The sequence below is a fragment of the Phymastichus coffea genome, unplaced genomic scaffold (assembly GCF_024137745.1).
Source record: "Phymastichus coffea isolate CEN01 unplaced genomic scaffold, Cenicafe_Pcof_1.1 PCOF00006, whole genome shotgun sequence".
NCBI lineage: Eukaryota > Metazoa > Arthropoda > Insecta > Hymenoptera > Eulophidae > Phymastichus > Phymastichus coffea.
Window position 1 is genome coordinate 3402045 of NW_026706817.1, and position 20654 is coordinate 3422698.

General features: G+C 49.1%; 1 protein-coding gene across 3 annotated transcripts in view; it reads right to left on the bottom strand.

Moving 5' to 3' along the window:
• LOC131668523 (eukaryotic translation initiation factor 6) overlaps nt 1–20654 on the bottom strand; it is a 295604-nt gene that overhangs the window by 215 nt on the left and 274735 nt on the right. The gene's annotated exons all lie outside the window — the stretch shown is intronic.

Sequence of the window (20654 nt, forward strand, 5' to 3'; positions counted from 1 at the left end):
AGGTGATATAAGATTCTCCAAATATAATTGTATGGTGTTGAAGATTGAATCAAGCGTTGTATTTGAGATTTTTTGAATATTTATTTTGGTTAGATACGTAGGGACTGGTATAAGTGTTTCTTAAATTAAAAAAATAAATTATGATCTGTAAAAAAATATATGTACATGTTTGAATGTTGTAGAGACTTGAAAAGGGTTACCAAAAATGTAACCGAAACGTCGTCGACATAATAAAAACAATTTATTTGACAGTATAGCCCGCCTAGTCTAAATTATTTATTTTACAAATATTACTGTCAGTAGAATCAAACAATTTAATTTTAGGAAAAATTGTATTTATAAATGTATTTTTACCTTATAAAATCAAAAAATTATGTTCAAAAAATTTTAAAAATGATATTCTAGTAGAAAATAATAAAACAAAATTGACGTGTTTCGGGGTCTTCCTATTATCTATTATTTCGAGGGTGAACTACCGTTTAATGTTATTAATACAATATAAGCAGTTGTTAATCGCAGATTATGCTGGTAATTTCATGTTCTATGACGCTCAAAAAAACCAAACACATGTAAACTTTTGTTCTGCCGAATAAACTATTTAGAGGGTGAAAACTACCTCCCAAAGTTAACCATCAACACTATTTTATAGCGAAATTTTCGTATTTTATGCACAGTTTTCGACGAAATAAACTCTAAAAAATTCTTTTAAAAAATTTCAGCCCCCTAAGTCGCCTGAAAGAAAAGCTATGTTTTCAAATATTTTGTTGCAAAGTTTTTTCAGAAGAAATGTAGTTTATGAAATTCCGTTTAAAATCTAACACAAAAATATACAGTATCCGTCACCACGGGTTGCTACCCCTTCCTTGGAGAGTGAACAGAGCATTCATTTGTTACCCTGAACCCCTACCACCCCGAACCCAATTTCCTTCAACCTCGAGCTAGTTACCCTGCCACGCTATAACCCGTAACTCCTACACCCCAATTTCATCAACCCTCGAACTGGTAACCCTGCCACATTGTAACCCGTCTCTCCTACACCCCAATTTCATCAACCCTCGAGCTGGTTACCCTGCCTCGCTCTAATCACGAACTACTCCATCCGAATTTCATCAACCCTCGAGCTGGTTACCCTGCCACGCTGTCACCCGTAAATCCTACTCCAAAATTTTATCAATCCTCGAACTGGTAACCCTCCCACGCTGTAACTCATATCTCCTACACCCCAATTTCATCAACCCTCAAGCTGGTTACCCTGCCACGCTCTAGCCCTGAACTACTACTCTCGAAATTCATCAATCCTCGAGCTGGTTACCCTGCCACGCTCTAACCCCGTTCTCCTACACCCCAATTTCATCAATCCTTAAGCTTTTTACCCTACACGCTATGACCCGTCATTCCTATACCCCAATTTCATCAACCCTCCAGCTGGTTACCCTGCCACGCTTTAACCCCGATTTTCTACACCCCAATTTCATCAATCCTCGAGCTGGATACACTGCCACGCTGTAACCCATAACTCCTACACACCAATTTCTTTAACCCTCGAGCTGGTTACCCTGCCACGCTCTAACTCCGAACTCCTACACCCCAATTTCATCAACCCTCGAGCTGGTTACCCTGCCTCGCTCTAACCCCGAAATATTCGACCCGAATTTCATCAACCCTCGAGCTGATTACCCTGCTACGCTGTCACCCGTAAATCCTACTCCAAAATTTCATCAACCCTCAAGCTAGTTACCCTGCCACACTCTAGCCCTGAACTACTATACCCCAATTTCATCAATCCTCGAGCTGGTTACCCTGCCACGCTCTAACCTCGTTCTCCTACATACCAATTTCATCAATCCTCGAGCTTTTTACCCTCCACACTGTGACCCGTCATTCCTATACCCCAATTTCATCAACCCTCCAGCTGGTTACCCGGCCACGCTGTAACCCATAAATCCTACACCCGAATTTCATTAATCCTTGAGCTGGTTACCCTGCAACGCTGTAACCCATATCTCCTACACCCCAATTTCATCAACCCTCAAGCTGGTTACCCTGCCACGCTCCAGCCCTGAACCACTACACCCGAATTTCATCAACCCTGAGCTGGTTACCCTGCCAAGCTATCACCCGTAAATCCTACTGCAAAATTTCATTAATCCTCGAACTGGTTACCCCGCCGCGCTCTAACTTCGAACTCCTACACCCGAATTTCATAAACCCTCGAATTGGTAAACCTGCCACGCTGTAACCCCAAACTCCTACACCCGAATTTCATCAACCCTCGAGCTGGTTACCCTGCCACGCTCTAACCCGTAACTGCTACACCCGAATTTCATTAATCCTTGAGCTGGTTACCCTGCAACGCTGTAACCCATATCTCCTACACCCCAATTTCATCAACCCTCAAGCTGGTTACCCTGCCACGCTCTAGCCCTGAACCACTACACCCGAATTTCATCAACCCTCGAGCTGGTTACCCTACCACGCTCATACCCCGATCTAGTACACCCGAATTTCTTCAATCCTCGAGCTGGTTACCCTGCCACGGTGTAACCCCAAACTCTTAACCCCAATCTCCTTAAGCCTCGAGCTGGTTACCCTGCCACGCTATAACCCGTAACTCCTACACCCCAATTTCATCAATCCTCGAGCTTTTTACCCTCCACACTGTGACCCGTCATTCCTATACCCCAATTTCATCAACCCTCCAGCTGGTTACCCGGCCACGCTGTAACCCATAACTCCTACACACCAATTTCCTTAACCCGCGAGCTGGTTACCCTGCCGCTCTCTAACTTCGAACTCCTACACCCGAATTTCATAAACCCTCGAATTGGTAAACCTGCCACGCTGTAACCCCAAACTCCTCCACCCGAAATTCATCAATCCTCGAGCTGGTTACCCTGCCACGCTATAACCCGTAACTCCTACACCCCAATTTCATCAATCCTCGAGCTTTTTACCCTCCACACTGTGACCCGTCATTCCTATACCCCAATTTCATCAACCCTCCAGCTGGTTACCCTGCCACGCTTTAACCCCGATTTTCTACACCCCAATTTCATCAATCCTCGAGCTGGATACACTGCCACGCTGTAACCCATAACTCCTACACACCAATTTCCTTAACCCTCGAGCTGGTTACCCTGCCACGCTCTAACTCCGAACTCCTACACCCCAATTTCATAAACCCTCGAGCTGGTTACCCGGCCACGCTGTAACCCATAAATCCTACACCCGAATTTCATTAATCCTTGAGCTGGTTACCCTGACACGCTGTAACCCATATCTCCTACACCCCAATTTCATCAACCCTCAAGCTGGTTACCCTGCCACGCTCATACCCCGATCTAGTACACCCGAATTTCGTCAATCCTCGAGCTGGTTACCCTGCCACGGTGTAACCCCAAACTCTTAACCCCAATTTCCGTAAGTCTCGAGCTGGTTACCCTGCCACGCTATAACCCGTAACTCCTACACCCCAATTTCATCAATCCTCGAGCTTTTTACCCTCCACACTGTGACCCGTCATTCCTATACCCCAATTTCATCAACCCTCCAGCTGGTTACCCGGCCACGCTGTAACCCATAACTCCTACACACCAATTTCCTTAACCCGCGAGCTGGTTACCCTGCCGCTCTCTAACTTCGAACTCCTACACCCGAATTTCATAAACCCTCGAATTGGTAAACCTGCCACGCTGTAACCCCAAACTCCTACACCCGAAATTCATCAATCCTCGAGCTGGTTACCCTGCCACGCTATAACCCGTAACTCCTACACCCCAATTTCATCAATCCTCGAGCTTTTTACCCTCCACACTGTGACCCGTCATTCCAATACCCCAATTTCATCAACCCTCCAGCTAGCTACCCGACCACGCTGTAACCCATAAACTCTACACCCGAATTTCATTAATCCTTGAGCTGGTTACCCTGCAACGCTGTAACCCATATCTCCTACACCCCAATTTCATCAACCCTCAAGCTGGTTACCCTGCCACGCTCTAGCCCTGAACCACTACACCCGAATTTCATCAACCCTGAGCTGGTTACCCTGCCAAGCTATCACCCGTAAAACCTACTGCAAAATTTCATTAATCCTCGAACTGGTTACCCTGCCGCGCTCTAACTTCGAACTCCTACACCCGAATTTCATAAACCCTCGAATTGGTAAACCTGCCACGCAGTAACCCCAAACTTCTACACCCGAATTTCATCTACCCTGGAGCTGGTTACCCTGCCACGCTCTAACCCGTAACTCCTACACCCGAATTTCATTAATCCTTGAGCTGGTTACCCTGCAACGCTGTAACCCATATCTCCTACACCCCAATTTCATCAACCCTCAAGCTGGTTACCCTGCCACGCTCTAGCCCTGAACCACTACACCCGAATTTCATCAACCCTCGAGCTGGTAACGCTGCCACGCTCATACCCCGATCTAGTACACCCGAATTTCTTCAATCCTCGAGCTGGTTACCCTGCCACGGTGTAACCCCAAACTCTTAACCCCAATTTCATCAATCCTCGAGCTTTTTTCCCTCCACACTGTGACCCGTCATTCCTATACCTCAATTTCATCAACCCTCCAGCTAGTTACCCGACCACGCTGTAACCCATAAATCCTACACCCGAATTTCATTAATCCTTGAGCTGGTTACCCTGCAACGCTGTAACCCATATCTCCTACACCCCAATTTCATCAACCCTCAAGCTGGTTACCCTGCCACGCTCTAGCCCTGAACCACTACACCCGAATTTCATCAACCCTCGAGCTGGTAACGCTGCCACGCTCATACCCCGATCTAGTACACCCGAATTTCTTCAATCCTCGAGCTGGTTACCCTGCCACGGTGTAACCCCAAACTCTTAACCCCAATTTCCTTAAGCCTCGAGCTGGTTACCCTGCCACGCTATAACCCGTAACTCCTACACCCCAATTTCATCAATCCTCGAGCTTTTTACCCTCCACACTGTGACCCGTCATTCCTATACCCCAATTTCATCAACCCTCCAGCTGGTTACCCGGCCACGCTGTAACCCATAACTCCTACACACCAATTTCCTTAACCCGCGAGCTGGTTACCCTGCCGCTCTCTAACTTCGAACTCCTACACCCGAATTTCATCAACCCTCGAGCTGGTTACCATGCCTCGCTCTAACCCCGAAATATTCCACCCGAATTTCATCAACCCTCGAGCTGATTACCCTGCCACGCTCTAGCCCTGAACTACTATACCCCAATTTCATCAATCCTCGAGCTGGTTACCCTACCACGCTGTAACCCATATCTCCTACACCCCAATTTCATCAACCCTCAAGCTGGTTACCCTGCCACGCTCTAGCCCTGAGCCACTACACCCGAATTTCATCAACCCTGAGCTGGTTACCCTGCCAAGCTATCACCCGTAAATCCTACTGCAAAATTTCATTAATCCTCGAACTGGTTACCCTGCCACGCTATCACCCGTAAATCCTACTGCGAAATTTCATTAATCCTCGAACTGGTTACCCTGCCACGCTGTAACCCATATCTCCTACACCCCAATTTCATCAACCCTCAAGCTGGTTACCCTGCCACGTTCTAGCCCTGAACCACTACACCCCAATTTCATCAACCCTCGAGCTGGTTACCCTGCCACGCTCTAACCCGTAACTCCTACACCCGAATTTCATTAATCCTTGAGCTGGTTACCCTGCAACGCTGTAACCCCGTTCTCCTACACCCCAATTTCATCAATCCTTAAGCTTTTTACCCTACACGCTATGACCCGTCATTCCTATACCCCAATTTCATCAACCCTCCAGCTGGTTACCCTGCCACGCTTTAACCCCGATTTTCTACACCCCAATTTCATCAATCCTCGAGCTGGATACACTGCCACGCTGTAACCCATAACTCCTACACACCAATTTCTTTAACCCTCGAGCTGGTTACCCTGCCACGCTCTAACTCCGAACTCCTACACCCCAATTTCATCAACCCTCGAGCTGGTTACCCTGCCTCGCTCTAACCCCGAAATATTCGACCCGAATTTCATCAACCCTCGAGCTGATTACCCTGCTACGCTGTCACCCGTAAATCCTACTCCAAAATTTCATCAACCCTCAAGCTAGTTACCCTGCCACACTCTAGCCCTGAACTACTATACCCCAATTTCATCAATCCTCGAGCTGGTTACCCTGCCACGCTCTAACCTCGTTCTCCTACATACCAATTTCATCAATCCTCGAGCTTTTTACCCTCCACACTGTGACCCGTCATTCCTATACCCCAATTTCATCAACCCTCCAGCTGGTTACCCGGCCACGCTGTAACCCATAAATCCTACACCCGAATTTCATTAATCCTTGAGCTGGTTACCCTGCAACGCTGTAACCCATATCTCCTACACCCCAATTTCATCAACCCTCAAGCTGGTTACCCTGCCACGCTCCAGCCCTGAACCACTACACCCGAATTTCATCAACCCTGAGCTGGTTACCCTGCCAAGCTATCACCCGTAAATCCTACTGCAAAATTTCATTAATCCTCGAACTGGTTACCCCGCCGCGCTCTAACTTCGAACTCCTACACCCGAATTTCATAAACCCTCGAATTGGTAAACCTGCCACGCTGTAACCCCAAACTCCTACACCCGAATTTCATCAACCCTCGAGCTGGTTACCCTGCCACGCTCTAACCCGTAACTGCTACACCCGAATTTCATTAATCCTTGAGCTGGTTACCCTGCAACGCTGTAACCCATATCTCCTACACCCCAATTTCATCAACCCTCAAGCTGGTTACCCTGCCACGCTCTAGCCCTGAACCACTACACCCGAATTTCATCAACCCTCGAGCTGGTTACCCTACCACGCTCATACCCCGATCTAGTACACCCGAATTTCTTCAATCCTCGAGCTGGTTACCCTGCCACGGTGTAACCCCAAACTCTTAACCCCAATCTCCTTAAGCCTCGAGCTGGTTACCCTGCCACGCTATAACCCGTAACTCCTACACCCCAATTTCATCAATCCTCGAGCTTTTTACCCTCCACACTGTGACCCGTCATTCCTATACCCCAATTTCATCAACCCTCCAGCTGGTTACCCGGCCACGCTGTAACCCATAACTCCTACACACCAATTTCCTTAACCCGCGAGCTGGTTACCCTGCCGCTCTCTAACTTCGAACTCCTACACCCGAATTTCATAAACCCTCGAATTGGTAAACCTGCCACGCTGTAACCCCAAACTCCTCCACCCGAAATTCATCAATCCTCGAGCTGGTTACCCTGCCACGCTATAACCCGTAACTCCTACACCCCAATTTCATCAATCCTCGAGCTTTTTACCCTCCACACTGTGACCCGTCATTCCTATACCCCAATTTCATCAACCCTCCAGCTGGTTACCCTGCCACGCTTTAACCCCGATTTTCTACACCCCAATTTCATCAATCCTCGAGCTGGATACACTGCCACGCTGTAACCCATAACTCCTACACACCAATTTCCTTAACCCTCGAGCTGGTTACCCTGCCACGCTCTAACTCCGAACTCCTACACCCCAATTTCATAAACCCTCGAGCTGGTTACCCGGCCACGCTGTAACCCATAAATCCTACACCCGAATTTCATTAATCCTTGAGCTGGTTACCCTGACACGCTGTAACCCATATCTCCTACACCCCAATTTCATCAACCCTCAAGCTGGTTACCCTGCCACGCTCATACCCCGATCTAGTACACCCGAATTTCGTCAATCCTCGAGCTGGTTACCCTGCCACGGTGTAACCCCAAACTCTTAACCCCAATTTCCGTAAGTCTCGAGCTGGTTACCCTGCCACGCTATAACCCGTAACTCCTACACCCCAATTTCATCAATCCTCGAGCTTTTTACCCTCCACACTGTGACCCGTCATTCCTATACCCCAATTTCATCAACCCTCCAGCTGGTTACCCGGCCACGCTGTAACCCATAACTCCTACACACCAATTTCCTTAACCCGCGAGCTGGTTACCCTGCCGCTCTCTAACTTCGAACTCCTACACCCGAATTTCATAAACCCTCGAATTGGTAAACCTGCCACGCTGTAACCCCAAACTCCTACACCCGAAATTCATCAATCCTCGAGCTGGTTACCCTGCCACGCTATAACCCGTAACTCCTACACCCCAATTTCATCAATCCTCGAGCTTTTTACCCTCCACACTGTGACCCGTCATTCCAATACCCCAATTTCATCAACCCTCCAGCTAGCTACCCGACCACGCTGTAACCCATAAACTCTACACCCGAATTTCATTAATCCTTGAGCTGGTTACCCTGCAACGCTGTAACCCATATCTCCTACACCCCAATTTCATCAACCCTCAAGCTGGTTACCCTGCCACGCTCTAGCCCTGAACCACTACACCCGAATTTCATCAACCCTGAGCTGGTTACCCTGCCAAGCTATCACCCGTAAAACCTACTGCAAAATTTCATTAATCCTCGAACTGGTTACCCTGCCGCGCTCTAACTTCGAACTCCTACACCCGAATTTCATAAACCCTCGAATTGGTAAACCTGCCACGCAGTAACCCCAAACTTCTACACCCGAATTTCATCTACCCTGGAGCTGGTTACCCTGCCACGCTCTAACCCGTAACTCCTACACCCGAATTTCATTAATCCTTGAGCTGGTTACCCTGCAACGCTGTAACCCATATCTCCTACACCCCAATTTCATCAACCCTCAAGCTGGTTACCCTGCCACGCTCTAGCCCTGAACCACTACACCCGAATTTCATCAACCCTCGAGCTGGTAACGCTGCCACGCTCATACCCCGATCTAGTACACCCGAATTTCTTCAATCCTCGAGCTGGTTACCCTGCCACGGTGTAACCCCAAACTCTTAACCCCAATTTCATCAATCCTCGAGCTTTTTTCCCTCCACACTGTGACCCGTCATTCCTATACCCCAATTTCATCAACCCTCCAGCTAGTTACCCGACCACGCTGTAACCCATAAATCCTACACCCGAATTTCATTAATCCTTGAGCTGGTTACCCTGCAACGCTGTAACCCATATCTCCTACACCCCAATTTCATCAACCCTCAAGCTGGTTACCCTGCCACGCTCTAGCCCTGAACCACTACACCCGAATTTCATCAACCCTCGAGCTGGTAACGCTGCCACGCTCATACCCCGATCTAGTACACCCGAATTTCTTCAATCCTCGAGCTGGTTACCCTGCCACGGTGTAACCCCAAACTCTTAACCCCAATTTCCTTAAGCCTCGAGCTGGTTACCCTGCCACGCTATAACCCGTAACTCCTACACCCCAATTTCATCAATCCTCGAGCTTTTTACCCTCCACACTGTGACCCGTCATTCCTATACCCCAATTTCATCAACCCTCCAGCTGGTTACCCGGCCACGCTGTAACCCATAACTCCTACACACCAATTTCCTTAACCCGCGAGCTGGTTACCCTGCCGCTCTCTAACTTCGAACTCCTACACCCGAATTTCATAAACCCTCGAATTGGTAAACCTGCCACGCTGTAACCCCAAACTCCTACACCCGAAATTCATCAATCCTCGAGCTGGTTACCCTGCCACGCTATAACCCGTAACTCCTACACCCCAATTTCATCAATCCTCGAGCTTTTTACCCTCCACACTGTGACCCGTCATTCCAATACCCCAATTTCATCAACCCTCCAGCTAGCTACCCGACCACGCTGTAACCCATAAACTCTACACCCGAATTTCATTAATCCTTGAGCTGGTTACCCTGCAACGCTGTAACCCATATCTCCTACACCCCAATTTCATCAACCCTCAAGCTGGTTACCCTGCCACGCTCTAGCCCTGAACCACTACACCCGAATTTCATCAACCCTGAGCTGGTTACCCTGCCAAGCTATCACCCGTAAAACCTACTGCAAAATTTCATTAATCCTCGAACTGGTTACCCTGCCGCGCTCTAACTTCGAACTCCTACACCCGAATTTCATAAACCCTCGAATTGGTAAACCTGCCACGCAGTAACCCCAAACTTCTACACCCGAATTTCATCTACCCTGGAGCTGGTTACCCTGCCACGCTCTAACCCGTAACTCCTACACCCGAATTTCATTAATCCTTGAGCTGGTTACCCTGCAACGCTGTAACCCATATCTCCTACACCCCAATTTCATCAACCCTCAAGCTGGTTACCCTGCCACGCTCTAGCCCTGAACCACTACACCCGAATTTCATCAACCCTCGAGCTGGTAACGCTGCCACGCTCATACCCCGATCTAGTACACCCGAATTTCTTCAATCCTCGAGCTGGTTACCCTGCCACGGTGTAACCCCAAACTCTTAACCCCAATTTCATCAATCCTCGAGCTTTTTTCCCTCCACACTGTGACCCGTCATTCCTATACCTCAATTTCATCAACCCTCCAGCTAGTTACCCGACCACGCTGTAACCCATAAATCCTACACCCGAATTTCATTAATCCTTGAGCTGGTTACCCTGCAACGCTGTAACCCATATCTCCTACACCCCAATTTCATCAACCCTCAAGCTGGTTACCCTGCCACGCTCTAGCCCTGAACCACTACACCCGAATTTCATCAACCCTCGAGCTGGTAACGCTGCCACGCTCATACCCCGATCTAGTACACCCGAATTTCTTCAATCCTCGAGCTGGTTACCCTGCCACGGTGTAACCCCAAACTCTTAACCCCAATTTCCTTAAGCCTCGAGCTGGTTACCCTGCCACGCTATAACCCGTAACTCCTACACCCCAATTTCATCAATCCTCGAGCTTTTTACCCTCCACACTGTGACCCGTCATTCCTATACCCCAATTTCATCAACCCTCCAGCTGGTTACCCGGCCACGCTGTAACCCATAACTCCTACACACCAATTTCCTTAACCCGCGAGCTGGTTACCCTGCCGCTCTCTAACTTCGAACTCCTACACCCGAATTTCATCAACCCTCGAGCTGGTTACCATGCCTCGCTCTAACCCCGAAATATTCCACCCGAATTTCATCAACCCTCGAGCTGATTACCCTGCCACGCTCTAGCCCTGAACTACTATACCCCAATTTCATCAATCCTCGAGCTGGTTACCCTACCACGCTGTAACCCATATCTCCTACACCCCAATTTCATCAACCCTCAAGCTGGTTACCCTGCCACGCTCTAGCCCTGAGCCACTACACCCGAATTTCATCAACCCTGAGCTGGTTACCCTGCCAAGCTATCACCCGTAAATCCTACTGCAAAATTTCATTAATCCTCGAACTGGTTACCCTGCCACGCTATCACCCGTAAATCCTACTGCGAAATTTCATTAATCCTCGAACTGGTTACCCTGCCACGCTGTAACCCATATCTCCTACACCCCAATTTCATCAACCCTCAAGCTGGTTACCCTGCCACGTTCTAGCCCTGAACCACTACACCCCAATTTCATCAACCCTCGAGCTGGTTACCCTGCCACGCTCTAACCCGTAACTCCTACACCCGAATTTCATTAATCCTTGAGCTGGTTACCCTGCAACGCTGTAACCCCGTTCTCCTACACCCCAATTTCATCAATCCTTAAGCTTTTTACCCTACACGCTATGACCCGTCATTCCTATACCCCAATTTCATCAACCCTCCAGCTGGTTACCCTGCCACGCTTTAACCCCGATTTTCTACACCCCAATTTCATCAATCCTCGAGCTGGATACACTGCCACGCTGTAACCCATAACTCCTACACACCAATTTCTTTAACCCTCGAGCTGGTTACCCTGCCACGCTCTAACTCCGAACTCCTACACCCCAATTTCATCAACCCTCGAGCTGGTTACCCTGCCTCGCTCTAACCCCGAAATATTCGACCCGAATTTCATCAACCCTCGAGCTGATTACCCTGCTACGCTGTCACCCGTAAATCCTACTCCAAAATTTCATCAACCCTCAAGCTAGTTACCCTGCCACACTCTAGCCCTGAACTACTATACCCCAATTTCATCAATCCTCGAGCTGGTTACCCTGCCACGCTCTAACCTCGTTCTCCTACATACCAATTTCATCAATCCTCGAGCTTTTTACCCTCCACACTGTGACCCGTCATTCCTATACCCCAATTTCATCAACCCTCCAGCTGGTTACCCGGCCACGCTGTAACCCATAAATCCTACACCCGAATTTCATTAATCCTTGAGCTGGTTACCCTGCAACGCTGTAACCCATATCTCCTACACCCCAATTTCATCAACCCTCAAGCTGGTTACCCTGCCACGCTCCAGCCCTGAACCACTACACCCGAATTTCATCAACCCTGAGCTGGTTACCCTGCCAAGCTATCACCCGTAAATCCTACTGCAAAATTTCATTAATCCTCGAACTGGTTACCCCGCCGCGCTCTAACTTCGAACTCCTACACCCGAATTTCATAAACCCTCGAATTGGTAAACCTGCCACGCTGTAACCCCAAACTCCTACACCCGAATTTCATCAACCCTCGAGCTGGTTACCCTGCCACGCTCTAACCCGTAACTGCTACACCCGAATTTCATTAATCCTTGAGCTGGTTACCCTGCAACGCTGTAACCCATATCTCCTACACCCCAATTTCATCAACCCTCAAGCTGGTTACCCTGCCACGCTCTAGCCCTGAACCACTACACCCGAATTTCATCAACCCTCGAGCTGGTTACCCTACCACGCTCATACCCCGATCTAGTACACCCGAATTTCTTCAATCCTCGAGCTGGTTACCCTGCCACGGTGTAACCCCAAACTCTTAACCCCAATCTCCTTAAGCCTCGAGCTGGTTACCCTGCCACGCTATAACCCGTAACTCCTACACCCCAATTTCATCAATCCTCGAGCTTTTTACCCTCCACACTGTGACCCGTCATTCCTATACCCCAATTTCATCAACCCTCCAGCTGGTTACCCGGCCACGCTGTAACCCATAACTCCTACACACCAATTTCCTTAACCCGCGAGCTGGTTACCCTGCCGCTCTCTAACTTCGAACTCCTACACCCGAATTTCATAAACCCTCGAATTGGTAAACCTGCCACGCTGTAACCCCAAACTCCTCCACCCGAAATTCATCAATCCTCGAGCTGGTTACCCTGCCACGCTATAACCCGTAACTCCTACACCCCAATTTCATCAATCCTCGAGCTTTTTACCCTCCACACTGTGACCCGTCATTCCTATACCCCAATTTCATCAACCCTCCAGCTGGTTACCCTGCCACGCTTTAACCCCGATTTTCTACACCCCAATTTCATCAATCCTCGAGCTGGATACACTGCCACGCTGTAACCCATAACTCCTACACACCAATTTCCTTAACCCTCGAGCTGGTTACCCTGCCACGCTCTAACTCCGAACTCCTACACCCCAATTTCATAAACCCTCGAGCTGGTTACCCGGCCACGCTGTAACCCATAAATCCTACACCCGAATTTCATTAATCCTTGAGCTGGTTACCCTGACACGCTGTAACCCATATCTCCTACACCCCAATTTCATCAACCCTCAAGCTGGTTACCCTGCCACGCTCATACCCCGATCTAGTACACCCGAATTTCGTCAATCCTCGAGCTGGTTACCCTGCCACGGTGTAACCCCAAACTCTTAACCCCAATTTCCGTAAGTCTCGAGCTGGTTACCCTGCCACGCTATAACCCGTAACTCCTACACCCCAATTTCATCAATCCTCGAGCTTTTTACCCTCCACACTGTGACCCGTCATTCCTATACCCCAATTTCATCAACCCTCCAGCTGGTTACCCGGCCACGCTGTAACCCATAACTCCTACACACCAATTTCCTTAACCCGCGAGCTGGTTACCCTGCCGCTCTCTAACTTCGAACTCCTACACCCGAATTTCATAAACCCTCGAATTGGTAAACCTGCCACGCTGTAACCCCAAACTCCTACACCCGAAATTCATCAATCCTCGAGCTGGTTACCCTGCCACGCTATAACCCGTAACTCCTACACCCCAATTTCATCAATCCTCGAGCTTTTTACCCTCCACACTGTGACCCGTCATTCCAATACCCCAATTTCATCAACCCTCCAGCTAGCTACCCGACCACGCTGTAACCCATAAACTCTACACCCGAATTTCATTAATCCTTGAGCTGGTTACCCTGCAACGCTGTAACCCATATCTCCTACACCCCAATTTCATCAACCCTCAAGCTGGTTACCCTGCCACGCTCTAGCCCTGAACCACTACACCCGAATTTCATCAACCCTGAGCTGGTTACCCTGCCAAGCTATCACCCGTAAAACCTACTGCAAAATTTCATTAATCCTCGAACTGGTTACCCTGCCGCGCTCTAACTTCGAACTCCTACACCCGAATTTCATAAACCCTCGAATTGGTAAACCTGCCACGCAGTAACCCCAAACTTCTACACCCGAATTTCATCTACCCTGGAGCTGGTTACCCTGCCACGCTCTAACCCGTAACTCCTACACCCGAATTTCATTAATCCTTGAGCTGGTTACCCTGCAACGCTGTAACCCATATCTCCTACACCCCAATTTCATCAACCCTCAAGCTGGTTACCCTGCCACGCTCTAGCCCTGAACCACTACACCCGAATTTCATCAACCCTCGAGCTGGTAACGCTGCCACGCTCATACCCCGATCTAGTACACCCGAATTTCTTCAATCCTCGAGCTGGTTACCCTGCCACGGTGTAACCCCAAACTCTTAACCCCAATTTCATCAATCCTCGAGCTTTTTTCCCTCCACACTGTGACCCGTCATTCCTATACCCCAATTTCATCAACCCTCCAGCTAGTTACCCGACCACGCTGTAACCCATAAATCCTACACCCGAATTTCATTAATCCTTGAGCTGGTTACCCTGCAACGCTGTAACCCATATCTCCTACACCCCAATTTCATCAACCCTCAAGCTGGTTACCCTGCCACGCTCTAGCCCTGAACCACTACACCCGAATTTCATCAACCCTCGAGCTGGTAACGCTGCCACGCTCATACCCCGATCTAGTACACCCGAATTTCTTCAATCCTCGAGCTGGTTACCCTGCCACGGTGTAACCCCAAACTCTTAACCCCAATTTCCTTAAGCCTCGAGCTGGTTACCCTGCCACGCTATAACCCGTAACTCCTACACCCCAATTTCATCAATCCTCGAGCTTTTTACCCTCCACACTGTGACCCGTCATTCCTATACCCCAATTTCATCAACCCTCCAGCTGGTTACCCGGCCACGCTGTAACCCATAACTCCTACACACCAATTTCCTTAACCCGCGAGCTGGTTACCCTGCCGCTCTCTAACTTCGAACTCCTACACCCGAATTTCATCAACCCTCGAGCTGGTTACCATGCCTCGCTCTAACCCCGAAATATTCCACCCGAATTTCATCAACCCTCGAGCTGATTACCCTGCCACGCTCTAGCCCTGAACTACTATACCCCAATTTCATCAATCCTCGAGCTGGTTACCCTACCACGCTGTAACCCATATCTCCTACACCCCAATTTCATCAACCCTCAAGCTGGTTACCCTGCCACGCTCTAGCCCTGAGCCACTACACCCGAATTTCATCAACCCTGAGCTGGTTACCCTGCCAAGCTATCACCCGTAAATCCTACTGCAAAATTTCATTAATCCTCGAACTGGTTACCCTGCCACGCTATCACCCGTAAATCCTACTGCGAAATTTCATTAATCCTCGAACTGGTTACCCTGCCACGCTGTAACCCATATCTCCTACACCCCAATTTCATCAACCCTCAAGCTGGTTACCCTGCCACGTTCTAGCCCTGAACCACTACACCCCAATTTCATCAACCCTCGAGCTGGTTACCCTGCCACGCTCTAACCCGTAACTCCTACACCCGAATTTCATTAATCCTTGAGCTGGTTACCCTGCAACGCTGTAACCCATATCTCCTACACCCTAATTTCATCAACCCTCAAGCTGGTTACCCTGCCACGCTCTAGCCCTGAACCACTACACCCGAATTTCATCAACCCTGAGCTGGTTACCCTGCCAAGCTATCACCCGTAAATCCTACTGCAAAATTTCATTAATCCTCGAACTGGTTACCCTGCCACGCTGTAACCCATATCTCCTACACCCCAATTTCATCAACCCTCAAGCTGGTTACCCTGCCACGTTCTAGCCCTGAACCACTACACCCCAATTTCATCAACCCTCGAGCTGGTTACCCTGCCACGCTCTAACCCGTAACTCCTACACCCGAATTTCATTAATCCTTGAGCTGGTTACCCTGCAACGCTGTAACCCATATCTCCTACACCCTAATTTCATCAACCCTCAAGCTGGTTACCCTGCCACGCTCTAGCCCTGAACCACTACACCCGAATTTCATCAACCCTGAGCTGGTTACCCTGCCAAGCTATCACCCGTAAATCCTACTGCAAAATTTCATTAATCCTCGAACTGGTTACCCTGCCGCGCTCTAACTTCGAACTCCTACACCCGAATTTCATAAACCCTCGAATTGGTAAACCTGCCACGCTGTAACCCCAAACTCCTATACCCGAATTTCATCAACCATCGAGCTGGTTGCCCTGCCACGCTCTAACCCGTAACTCCTACACCCGAATTTCATTAATCCTTGAGCTGGTTACCCTGCCACGCTATCACCCGTAAATCCTACTGCGAAATTTCATTAATCCTCGAAATGGTTACCCTGCCACGCTGTAACCCATATCTCCTACACCCCAATTTCATCAACCCTCAAGCTGGTTACCCTGCCACGCTCTAGCCCTGAACCACTACACCCGAATTTCATCAACCCTCGAGCTGGTTACACTGCCACGCTCATACCCCGATGTAGTACACCCGAATTTCTTCAATCCTCGAGCTGGTTACCCTGCCACGGTGTAACCCCAAACTTTTAACCCCAATTTCCTTAAGCCTCGAGCTGGTTACCCTGCCACGCTATAACCCGTAACTCCTATACCCCAATTTCATCAATCCTCGAGCTTTTTACCCTCCACACTGTGACCCGTAATTCCTATACCCCAATTTCATCAACCCTCCAGCTGGTTACCCGGCCACGATGTAACCCATAACTCCTACACACCAATTTCCTTAACCCGCGAGCTGGTTACCCTGCCACGCTCTAACTCCGAACTCCTACACCCCAATTTTATCAACCCTCGAACTGGTTACCATGCCTCGCTCTAACCCCGAATATTCCACCCGAATTTCATCAACCCTCGAGCTGATTACCCTGCTACGCTGTCACCCGTAAATCCTACTCCAAAATTTCATCAACCCTCAAGCTAGTTACCCTGCCACGCTCTAGCCCTGAACTACTATACCCCAATTTCATCAATCCTCGAGCTGGTTACCCTACCACGCTCTAAACCCGTTCTCCTACATACCAATTTCATCAATCCTCGAGCTTTTTACCCTCCACACTGTGACCCGTCATTCCAATACCCCAATTTCATCAACCCTCCAGCTAGTTACCCGACCACGCTGTAACCCATAAATCCTACACCCGAATTTCATTAATCCTTGAGCTGGTTACCCTGCAACGCTGTAACCCATATCTCCTACACCCCAATTTCATCAACCCTCAAGCTGGTTACCCTGCCACGCTCTAGCCCTGAACCACTACACCCGAATTTCATCAACCCTGAGCTGGTTACCCTGCCAAGCTATCACCCGTAAAACCTACTGCAAAATTTCATTAATCCTCGAACTGGTTACCCTGCCGCGCTCTAACTTCGAACTCCTACACCCGAATTTCATAAACCCTCGAATTGGTAAACCTGCCACGCAGTAACCCCAAACTCCTACACCCGAATTTCATCTACCCTGGAGCTGGTTACCCTGCCACGCTCTAACCCGTAACTCCTACACCGGAATTTCATTAATCCTTGAGCTGGTTACCCTGCAACGCTGTAACCCATATCTCCTACACCCCAATTTCATCAACCCTCAAGCTGGTTACCCTGCCACGCTCTAGCCCTGAACCACTACACCCGAATTTCATCAACCCTCGAGCTGGTTACCCTGCCACGCTATCACCCGTAAATCCTACTGCGAAATTTCATTAATCCTCGAGCTGGTTACCCTGCCACGCTGGAACCCATATCTCCTACACCCCAATTTCATCAACCCTCAAGCTGGTTACCCTGCCACGCTCTAGCCCTGAACCACTACACCCGAATTTCATCAACCCTCGAGCTGGTAACGCTGCCACGCTCATACCCCGATCTAGTACACCCGAATTTCTTCAATCCTCGAGCTGGTTACCCTGCCACGGTGTAACCCCAAACTCTTAACCCCAATTTCCTTAAGCCTCGAGCTGGTTACCCTGCCACGCTATAACCCGTAACTCCTACACCCCAATTTCATCAATCCTCGAGCTTTTTACCCTCCACACTGTGACCCGTCATTCCTATACCCCAATTTCATCAACCCTCCAGCTGGTTACCCGGCCACGCTGTAACCCATAACTCCTACACACCAATTTCCTTAACCCGCGAGCTGGTTACCCTGCCGCTCTCTAATTTCGAACTCCTACACCCGAATTTCATCAACCCTCGAGCTGGTTACCATGCCTCGCTCTAACCCCGAAATATTCCACCCCAATTTCATCAACCCTCGAGCTGATTACCCTGCTACGCTGTCACCCGTAAATCCTACTCCAAAATTTCATCAACCCTCAAGCTAGTTACCCTGCCACGCTCTAGCCCTGAACTACTATACCCCAATTTCATCAATCCTCGAGCTGGTTACCCTACCACGCTGTAACCAATATCTCCTACACCCCAATTTCATCAACCCTCAAGCTGGTTACCCTGCCACGCTCTAGCCCTGAGCCACTACACCCGAATTTCATCAACCCTGAGCTGGTTACCCTGCCAAGCTATCACCCGTAAATCCTACTGCAAAATTTCATTAATCCTCGAACTGGTTACCCTGCCACGCTATCACCCGTAAATCCTACTGCGAAATTTCATTAATCCTCGAACTGGTTACCCTGCCACGCTGTAACCCATATCTCCTACACCCCAATTTCATCAACCCTCAAGCTGGTTACCCTGCCACGTTCTAGCCCTGAACCACTACACCCCAATTTCATCAACCCTCGAGCTGGTTACCCTGCCACGCTCTAACCCGTAACTCCTACACCCGAATTTCATTAATCCTTGAGCTGGTTACCCTGCAACGCTGTAACCCATATCTCCTACACCCTAATTTCATCAACCCTCAAGCTGGTTACCCTGCCACGCTCTAGCCCTGAACCACTACACCCGAATTTCATCAACCCTGAGCTGGTTACCCTGCCAAGCTATCACCCGTAAATCCTACTGCAAAATTTCATTAATCCTCGAACTGGTTACCCTGCCGCGCTCTAACTTCGAACTCCTACACCCGAATTTCATAAACCCTCGAATTGGTAAACCTGCCACGCTGTAACCCCAAACTCCTATACCCGAATTTCATCAACCATCGAGCTGGTTACCCTGCCACGCTCTAACCCGTAACTCCTACACCCGAATTTCATTAATCCTTGAGCTGGTTACCCTGCCACGCTATCACCCGTAAATCCTACTGCGAAATTTCATTAATCCTCGAACTGGTTACCCTGCCACGCTGTAACCCATATCTCCTACACCGCAATTTCATCAACCCTCAAGCTGGTTACCCTGCCACGCTCTAGCCCTGAACCACTACACCCGAATTTCATCAACCCTCGAGCTGGTTACACTGCCACGCTCATACCCCGATCTAGTACACCCGAATTTCTTCAATCCTCGAGCTGGTTACCCTGCCACGGTGTAACCCCAAACTCTTAACCCCAATTTCCTTAAGCCTCGAGCTGGTTACCCTGCCACGCTATAACCCGTAACTCCTATACCCCAATTTCATCAATCCTCGAGGTTTTTACCCTCCACACTGTGACCCGTAATTCCTATACCCCAATTTCATCAACCCTCCAGCTGGTTACCCGGCCACGATGTAACCCATAACTCCTACACACCAATTTCCTTAACCCGCGAGCTGGTTACCCTGCCACGCTCTAACTCCGAACTCCTACACCCCAATTTCATCAACCCTCGAACTGGTTACCATGCCTCGCTCTAACCCCGAAATATTCCACCCGAATTTCATCAACCCTCGAGCTGATTACCCTGCTACGCTGTCACCCGTAAATCCTACTCCAAAATTTCATCAACCCTCAAGCTAGTTACCCTGCCACGCTCTAGCCCTGAACTACTATACCCCAATTTCATCAATCCTCGAGCTGGTTACCCTACCACGCTCTAAACCCGTTCTCCTACATACCAATTTCATCAATCCTCGAGCTTTTTACCCTCCACACTGTGACCCGTCATTCCTATACCCCAATTTCATCAACCCTCCAGCTGGTTACACGGCCACGCTGTAACCCATGAATCCTACACCCCAATTTCATCAACCCTGAGCTGGTTACCCTGCCAAGCTATCACCCGTAAATCCTACTGCAAAATTTCATTAATCCTCGAACTGGTTACCCTGCCGCGCTCTAACTTCGAACTCCTACACCCGAATTTCATAAACCCTCGAATTGGTAAACCTGCCACGCTATAACCCGTAACTCCTATACCCCAATTTCATCAATCCTCGAGCTTTTTACCCTCCACACT